At 39.3% G+C, this 9,272-nt stretch overlaps 1 protein-coding gene across 1 annotated transcript in view; it reads right to left on the bottom strand.

Annotated features, from left to right (window-relative positions):
• LOC121938502 (zinc finger protein GLIS1) overlaps positions 1–9,272 on the bottom strand; it is a 99,716-nt gene that overhangs the window by 6,275 nt on the left and 84,169 nt on the right. The gene's annotated exons all lie outside the window — the stretch shown is intronic.

Below are 9,272 nucleotides of genomic sequence, written 5' to 3'. Positions count from 1 at the left end.
GCTATTTTATGGTATTTTGAGGTGTTTTCAGCTATTTTTGGGACGTGCAATATTTTGACATTTTCAGCCTTACCATAGCCTTGCCTTTTTGGTCATTCTTTCAAGATGCATTTTTGAGATATTTTTCGTTCTGTTGAAACATTAATTGCTTTGGCGTGTCTCAGAACGCTATTTTATGCTGTTTTGAGCTGTTTGGAGATGTTTTTGGGACATGTCTCATATTTTGACATCTTTAGCAATACTATAGCTTTGCCTTTTCGGGCATTTTTTCAAGATGCATTATTGTGGTGTTTTTGGCAGTTTTTGTAAAAGGTCAAAACACCTCAAAACAGCTTAAAATAGCGTGCAGACACACGCCAAAGCAGTGAATCTTACAAAAACTGCCAAAAACACCATAATTATGCATGTTTAAAAAATGGAAAAAAAAAGGCAAGGCTAAAAATGTCAAAATATGACACGTCCCAAAAACAGCTCCAAACAGCTCAAAACAGCATAAAATAGTGTGCCAAGACACGCCAACGCAATGAATTTCACAAAAACAGCCAAAACACCATATTAATGCGCGTTGAAAAAAATGACCGAAAAGGCAAGGCTATAGTAAGGCTAAAAATGTCAAAATATGACACGTTCCAAAAATAGCTGAAAACACCTCAAAACAGCATAGAATAGCGTGCCAAGTCACGCCAAAGCAATGCATTTTACAAAAACAACCAAAAACGGCATAATAATACAGTTCCAAAAAAAATTACCGAAAATGCAAGGCTGTAGAAAGACTAAAAATGTCAAAATACGACACGTCCTAAAAACAGCTGTAAAAACCTCAAGACAGCATAAAATACTGTGCCGAGACACGCCAAAGCAATGAATGTTGCAATAGAACAAAAAACACCATAAAAATGTATGTTGAAAAAATTACCGAAAATGCAAGGCTATAGTAAGGCTAAAAATGTCAAAATATGACACGTCCCAAAAACACCTCAAAACACCTCAAAACAGCACAAAATAGCATACCAAGACACACCATAGCATAGAATGTTGGAAATACAAGCAAAAACACCATAATAATGCATGTCAAAAAAATAACCAAAAAAACAAAGCTAATGCTAAAAGTGTTAAAATATGACACTTCCCGTGCCAAGATAGGCCATAGCATAGAATGTTACAAAACCCACCCAAAACCCCACAATAATGCATCTCGAAAAAATAGTCGAAACGGAAAGGCTATAGTTAGGCTAAAATGTCAAAATATGACCTAAAAACAGCTGAAAACACCTCCGCAATCGCATAGAATGTTGCAAAAAAGGCCAAAAACACCATAAACATGCATGTTGGAAAAATGACTGAAAAGGAAGGGCTAAGTCCTAAGGCTAAAAATGGCAAAATAGGATATGCCCTAAAAAAAAGCTGAAAACACCTCAAAACAGCATAAAACAGTGTGCTGAGACATGTCATAGCATAGTATGATAAAAACTTCCAGAAACATCATGATATAATATGATGGTCTAGAATTTAGTCCTCCGAACTTCCTGTCGGAAGTAGAGCGTTTTCTGGGCTTTGTTAACGTGGTTGCAGGTTCTCAGTGATCGTACTTCCAAAGAATCTATAGCTGTTCACCTGCTCCACCTGCGCTCCACTGATGTAGATAGGGTTGTGTGTTTTTGCCTCCTTGTTTGTAAAATCAACAATCAGCTTCTTGGTTTTACTGATGTCCAAAATAGTTTACAAATGTTCATGCCATCCAAAACAGCTTAAAAATCCTATAGTACACTGTGTCGCCCAAATGAGCATAAAAATATCCCCGTTTATCATGTTGTCCAAACCAAATTAACATTTAAAAAAGTCACGGCATAGCATCTGTTAAAAAAATAGAATAAAAAAAGTCATAGTCTGTTAAAGACCGTTAAATTCATAGTATTATCAGTTGTCTAACATAGCATAAAAATGTCATAATTTTAGTTAAAAAAAGTCATAGCATAGTATGTAAAACAACAGTTATGGAACAGCAATCTAGCAAATACATGAACCATAATATAGCAATAATAAAAAATTCTATTACATTTTTTGTAGTCATAAAAAGGTCATTATTAGTCGTCATAAAAAGTCATTATATTGTTTGTCAGAGAACAAAATCATAGCAGAGTATGTCATAAAAAGTCATAATATTGTATGTCATTATAAAAAATTATACTATGGTCATAAAAAATGTCATGGCATAGTACTTTAAAAAAAAGTCATAGAACAGTATGTCATAAAAAGTCGCAGTCTAGTATGTTACAAAAACATAACTAAAAATCATAGTATTGTATGTCATGAAAAATTATAGTATCGTATAGGAAATAAGTTTAAAAAAAGATATTTTCTGACATTAAAATGTCATGATTCATTGCATTTAAATAAAAAATGTAAAAAAAATAAATAAATAAATGTAAAAAAAAATGTACTACTATAGTATGTCATAAAAAGTTATAGTATAGTGAATAATAAAATTTTCTTTAAAAAGGTCATTAAAAAGTCATTGCACAGTATCAGTCATACAAAGATACAGCATTTTATGTAAAAAAAATCAGTGTTGTATTCAATTATACTATATATTATATGTTTTCATGTGCTGACTGACTTATTTTATTCTGATCAAATTTGTTGTTTGTGAAGTCCATTTGGATTACACTGTATGGAATTCGAGATATGAGTAATTAAAATGATTTTTTTGAAATTTTGTTTCTTTGGCTTTCCTTCAAAGCAGCCATCATCCAATCATCTTCAATTAAGTTTTAACTAACCAGAGTGAAAATAACTGAAAATTAAAGGTCTAGCGCGGGATACTCAGGGTTACACTATTAAAAACACTTACATTTTGTTTTGTTTTTTTTGTTTAAATGTAACGCAGAAACTCTATATCTCATTAATCAATGTGTTAAATGTATTATTTAATCAGTACAGAAACTCAAGCAGGTTGTACATTATTATCAAAATATGACATGTTTTCTGGGGAGCTGAAGAGGTGGATTTTGTTAACATTGCACAGAGCCAGGCTGGTCTTTATGCTGTGACAGAGATATTTAATATGCATCTCACAATGATAATTTGACCCAGGAGCAGTGTCAACCATGTCTGGTATTTATTCAGAAACTTAAATGTTAAATGCGAAAGTTAACAAGAAACTAAAAATGACCATAGATTTAACGACTTCATGTTGTGCACTTGACATTAACTTAATGGAGCTGCAATCTGGTCCAAATCCAGTATGATAGTCAACAGACCTGCCTTTAAAAACAGAGCTGGCCAATCACCTCCCCAAATATTCAGCAGCTACTTAGTACCCCCTCATGACTGCATATCAGGAATGCCAACACATAAACTGCTGCTGTGTTACTACGCGGCACTGTGGAAGCATATGGTTTGCACTAAGCGCTATATGAATGTGATGACAGAGTGTTGCTAGAGGCAGCCGAGCCCTCTGACGACGGCTCACTGCTGGCCTGGCTGGAGCCTACTCCATGACCTACTGCTCCATGCATGAGGGACGTCCCGCCCAGAACTCAGTGGCTGGCAGTGGCTTTGTGAAGGGCATTTGCAGACGGGCTGATGAAGGGAAATGGTAAAAGATGTCAAACAAAAGTGTGAGAAGCTGCAGCTCATTCCTGCCAATGCTATCTATATATATATATATATATATATATTTTTTTTTTTTTTTTTTTTTTTTTTTACAATTTACTTAGCATAGGGACATACGTACAGCTTCAGGCTCCAAGAATTTCTGCCTTCATTAACAGAGATCATCATAAGACTGCAAAAAATATACAAATATTACTAATATTTGAACTGTAGAGCTGTTTGTTTTTTGCCCACTCACAGTGGATGAAACCTCAAGGTTAAAGGTGCCGCAGTAACTGTTTAACTGCCTGCTAACACTAACAGCCAACTGTTGAGTGGACGCTCCAAGTCCACAGCAAAAACATCAACACTTCTGGCCTGAGACAAGCCAGGTCCTTTAAAATAAAAGCGACATGGGTCCTGCTTTGATTTTTTTAAATTAGAATAACACTTTTAAAAATTATATTTTAAAAGTACTTTATTTAACTTCCTTGAAACCTTACTTTATTAAAAGCTATAATAACGGTGATGTATTCTTTCTATTACATGAAAGTACCTATTTTTTTTAACTTTATTGTAAGTGTAGATCATTCAATAATTTTGTACATTTAAAACATTTATTTAAAACATTACATTTAAAAATACTGAGATATATATTGTATATCACGATATAGCCTTAAAATATCCCAGTGTTATTTTAAAGCCATATCGCCCAGCCCTAACCACTACTAATAACTTTTTTTTATATATATAAAAAGAGGAACTTTCCAAATCTTATATTTTACAGGCTTACAAATTATTACATCTCAAAATTAAGTAGGACTGATGCCTTTGGGAGAGACAAATTTTTTCTGCATTGGAGGTTTTTGCTCTAAGTGCCTTCTACCCATATGGGTATCAAATTTAACCACTTAACTGTATATGGACTGCACTTGACCTCCATGTCCATCTCTACAAAATTGAGGAAGCTTGTGTGGCACCTTGTGTTAGTCCAGCTCTGGAGAAGCTAGCTGTTAGCGAGCGTGGCTAATCTATGGGCTGGCACAGGCCCAGTGCGTGGCCATGTGTTCCTGCAGAGAGCAGCATTCCCCCAGGAGCTGCTGTCAGCACAAACTCAGGAAACAGTTATACTGTTCATATTTTTACAAGCTGCCTCTATGTGCAGCTAAAGTGAATCATAAGCTAATCACTGCCAGCTGCCCCTGGCCCTGCTCTCGCTAGGCTCTAGCTTGCTAGCTACTCAGGCTCGAGGTATGAGGGGAATCTTTCATATGCCACATTAATCTCCCCCCTGATATTCATCTTCACTGACCATCCTGCACTACTCCAGTTTTTCCAGCTAGCCCACCCACTCCCGTCCCGCTGCAATGAGAGAGCGATTTGACCGCTGACCTGCTGATTCCTGAAGGTAAAGTTGGAGGGGAGGCTATCAGATCAGATTGATGGACTAAATTTAATAAATATTAAGGGGGTTAAGAGGTTAGAGAGAGTGTGAACAGATATGTAAAATACCCTTGTGTCCTGTCTATTGTAACAAATGAATGTGACCTTTATTGCATGAAGACAGTGTCAGGAGGCGAGGGACGTGATGAGGTAGATGGTTTTATGAGACCTCACTCTTTGCTCACTGAGAACAGCTCGGTGACTTCGACTTGAGTGGCCCAGTAAATGTTTCTGTGAGTAATATGGGAAAGCTGATGTCATTCTGGGAATGAGTTTTGATTCAGCACAGAAGTTCATGACTGAACACCGATCTCAGAAATGCCACAGCAGGAAAATGAAAAGCACTTCCAACCAGGACTGCCCTGAAGCCACACAAGTCCAGACAAAATGACTCGTATTCAGGTATGCGGGCACGGACATCAAGTGCAACTGTCCAGAAACATTACTTTAAGTTGTTGCACTCCTGCTGTTTTAAAGAGAATCTGTCTTTGGAGTCTTGGCTCTTTTTGCAGAGGCATGATTGGATGGAAAGAAACCTGAAGATTCATGAGCAGCACTGCTCTGCTCCTCGTTCGTCTTCTCTCACCTGCAGCTAACTGTCCCACTAGGGAGCAAGGATCAGACTGTCCTCCGCAGCAACCTACAAGCTCCACAAACACCCTCTGCCTCGCCTCTCATCTCTCCGACCATTAAGCCCCTCTGATGGATGACGGGGGCTTCTTTGGCGCAGATCGGTGGGAACGCTTCTGGTTCTGGTTAGCAAGCTAAAGCTGTGCTTGAGAGACGGACTGCAGCATCCTGGCTAAAGCTAAGTTAAAGCTAAGCCAGCCCCGCAGGCCCCAGTGTGAAGAGCAGAGACGGAGCTCTGGGTATTTTTGGGGCCCCAAAAGCTCTCAGAAAGATAACTGTGCTAAACACAAGGAATCCATCCGTAATCGCTGTCTTTCTCGGGGAAATTTGACGGTTAATCGTCTGATTTTTCTGATTTTTTTGTGTAGATGGGTCAATGAAGACTACACGTTACTAACTGAGCACCACAAAATGAGTGGCTGACCGCATACAGCCATAAGCGCGTACCTCAAAAATGTTTCTGTTTGGGCTGTGAGATTGACACTCATTTTCTGGATCATTGTAGAGTGATAATGGCTGGGAGACAGACAGTGTAGAGTTACGAGCCGTGAACGTCCCCCTTCAGAGCAGGAACTCTTAATGTAGCTCTGTGCCGTCTCTGCCGCCACTCTAATTCAATTAGCCTGTGTCAATCACTGCTGAGGTATCAAACCACCTCAGACTAATATTTGCAGAGGGGCTCTAATATCAATACGCAGGTAAAGGCTGTAGACTCTCCCCTCCGCAATTATATAACCACATATAGCTGAAGCAGTGAATGACAACATTTACCACCCATCTCTCTGCGAGCACAGGCCGTGATGGTGGAACAGCCATCTCTATGAGAGAGGCCCTACACACACGCACGCACGCGCATGCACTCATGCCACGCCGATTGCCAAATGTATTTTAACTGGCATATTTTAATATTAGCTTCAGAAAAATGACACTGGTATTTACAAAGTAAAAGGAGTCTAAATGGCCCATTTGAGCCAGAGTAAACACATTTAGCTATGAGGTCAGAGGCTGCCACACTAGAGGCAGGTTAGTTTGATAATTTTGTCAAAATGTTTAATGTCCTGCTAAACCGTTTGGGAAAAACAAGTGCGGCGCTGATATTGACTTTGGCAGCAGCCTGTATACTCAAGGCTTTAAACATGTAAATCAAATGCTCCATCTTCAGGCAAATGTGAGTAGACGTTTCATGCCCGACTGGTTGTGCTGCAAGTCCCCTGCCACAACTCGCTTTTTGACTCCTCACCCCACCCTCCGTCCACACTCTATGATGAACAGATATGGCACTACAGTATGTGTGTATGTGTGTGTGTGTGTGTTAGCATATATGACTGCTTTTAGGTCACACATCTTGATTTGATGAAATCTGTAAATTTGGAAATTGCTGAAATTTTAATGCATTGTCATCACGTCACAAGTCTGTAGGAGCTTAAGGTGGGGAGGGAACACGGGAGATTACTTATATGGCATAATAGGCACTTAGGTTACATATGTAAGGAAAAAAGGGGATTCTCAATGCTAACCATTCACATTCTCACACACACACAATGTTCAGATGTTCCTCATCAAGCACCCAAAGGAGCAGACCCACATCTCACTTCCAATAATGTCACCCTGCCTGTGTAACCGCTGTTACAGCATCCCCTACTCAGGTCCTTTTCACTTTCCATTTCTCTCCTCGTGCTGGTAATTGTGCATGCCGCAAAGAAAGAGGCACTGAAACCGCAAGGTAATTTCGACAGCGTTCTACTGCTTTCAAGGCTTGAAACAACACATCACCTTCCAGATGCTTCCAGGCCGACCTGGCGTCTCTGAGCGGCGCTCGACGTTTACATCCAGACGGCTTTGCAGCACCGACCCGCTGCACTGTTTGTGCTGGAAGTCGAGCGGTCTGCTGTGCCTCACACCCCAATCACACGCAATCATGTGTGTTTCCTGGATAACTATATGTAAACTCCTCTCACTCACACACACCAGTACAAATGCATGCGCGGCTCTTAGAGTAAGAAAGCCATCAAACCTCATTCTGTCATGCGCCTGGGCTGTATACACACCCATTAAAGTGTATATATACACACGCAGACACCCATAAAGCGGACCACAGAGTTAAAAGAAAGCATGTTTATGTAACACGATAACTTTTGTAACACAGGGGTTTATGATGCTTGATTCCATCCACTCTTTCTCAATGTTATTAAACTGTAAAAGACTGTTTTCCTTTTCTACCTCCCTGGTTTTCGGCACATTGTTTAGTACAGGACACACTGTGCCTCCTGACGACACTCGGGCTCTGTAAGCCTGCTCTGCTGGCTCTCCAGGGAAATCATCTGCACTAATAGGAAACATGCTGTGCATCAAACACACACACACGAAGAACAACACGGCCACAAAGAGTTTCTGCTGAAGTTTCCTTGAGCAATAGAGTTGAATTTCTATGGCATGAGCTGCAGGTTTTCTGTGCTCTCTCTGGCATCTAATGTAAGATACAGCTTCCTAAAAAAGGAGTTTCAGAACAGAATTAATGTATTTAATGCCACAGTCAATTAATTTCTTTCTGAAATTTACAAGATTCAAAACAGGACTGAATAGATATATTTTCTTCTATGCCAATGATGTAGCAATACGGACACGCTTACTAAATAAAACTAAATTTAGTTTTATTGCTCTCTCTTCAAAAGTATCGCCAGTCAAACTTATTTTCGCAATTATCTGGAAGATGCATCATCTTTTCAGATGGCATAATTTAGTGCATTTCATTGTTTGTTTTTGGTGCATTAACAAATCAAGTGTCGATCGCAGCTCTGTAATGCATGGATACAAAATGAATTGTTTGGTAATGTTGTCTTGATTCATGTCATTTCAGGATAAAACGGCTCACAACATAAACACCGAATGATGATCCTATCAGTTTACTCTCATTAAAGGGTGAATCATGTCCGGCCAAGCGGTTCGGTCATCGCGCTGATGCAGTCGTATCCAGTGGAGATATGGGACCTTATGAACACCGATTCGAGTGCCAGAAATAGAGTTGGTGATGTGTCACGCTGACCCTGTGGTGACCAGCACAGCCCATCTTCCCACCAGGGATGTCTAAGGGGTTGTGGAGTTGAATTTGTTTCCAGAAAGACAGCCAAATGGGTTTGTCAGCAGGACAGAGAGCCTTAACCTAACATGATCTAAGTGGGTTCGCCCTACGAATCTGCCTCGTTCAGGATGATAAATAGGTGAAAAACAATGGAAACACAGGGGGTCAAAATCAGTGCGAGGGTAATAATACTATCATCAGCATGATTAATAGAGGAAGACGGTTCAGCTGACCTGTGTGTGTTTGTCCAGTTATACAGATACTCGCATGTTAATGTTTAAAAATTATATCTGTTTTATTGGGCTTTTTTTAGTGAAGATGTGGCTCTTGTTCATCTTTATTTATTAAGTGTTTCTTTTTTTTTTAACTTCAGCTGAAAAAGTCTTACCTTTAGTCTGACATAACCAGGCCTACCTCACTCTGCGCCAGCACAAGAAGAAATGCTATTTAAAACATTAAAAGACATTTTAACCTGTAGGTTGCAAGCTTGGATGTTGTTTATTTCACACGCTTGAGCTCAGTGGAT

Source organism: Plectropomus leopardus, chromosome 3 (genome assembly GCF_008729295.1).
Source record: "Plectropomus leopardus isolate mb chromosome 3, YSFRI_Pleo_2.0, whole genome shotgun sequence".
Taxonomy (NCBI): Eukaryota; Metazoa; Chordata; class Actinopteri; order Perciformes; family Serranidae; genus Plectropomus; species Plectropomus leopardus.
Note: the sequence above shows the minus strand (reverse complement) of the source record. Positions and strands in the feature narration are given on the sequence as shown.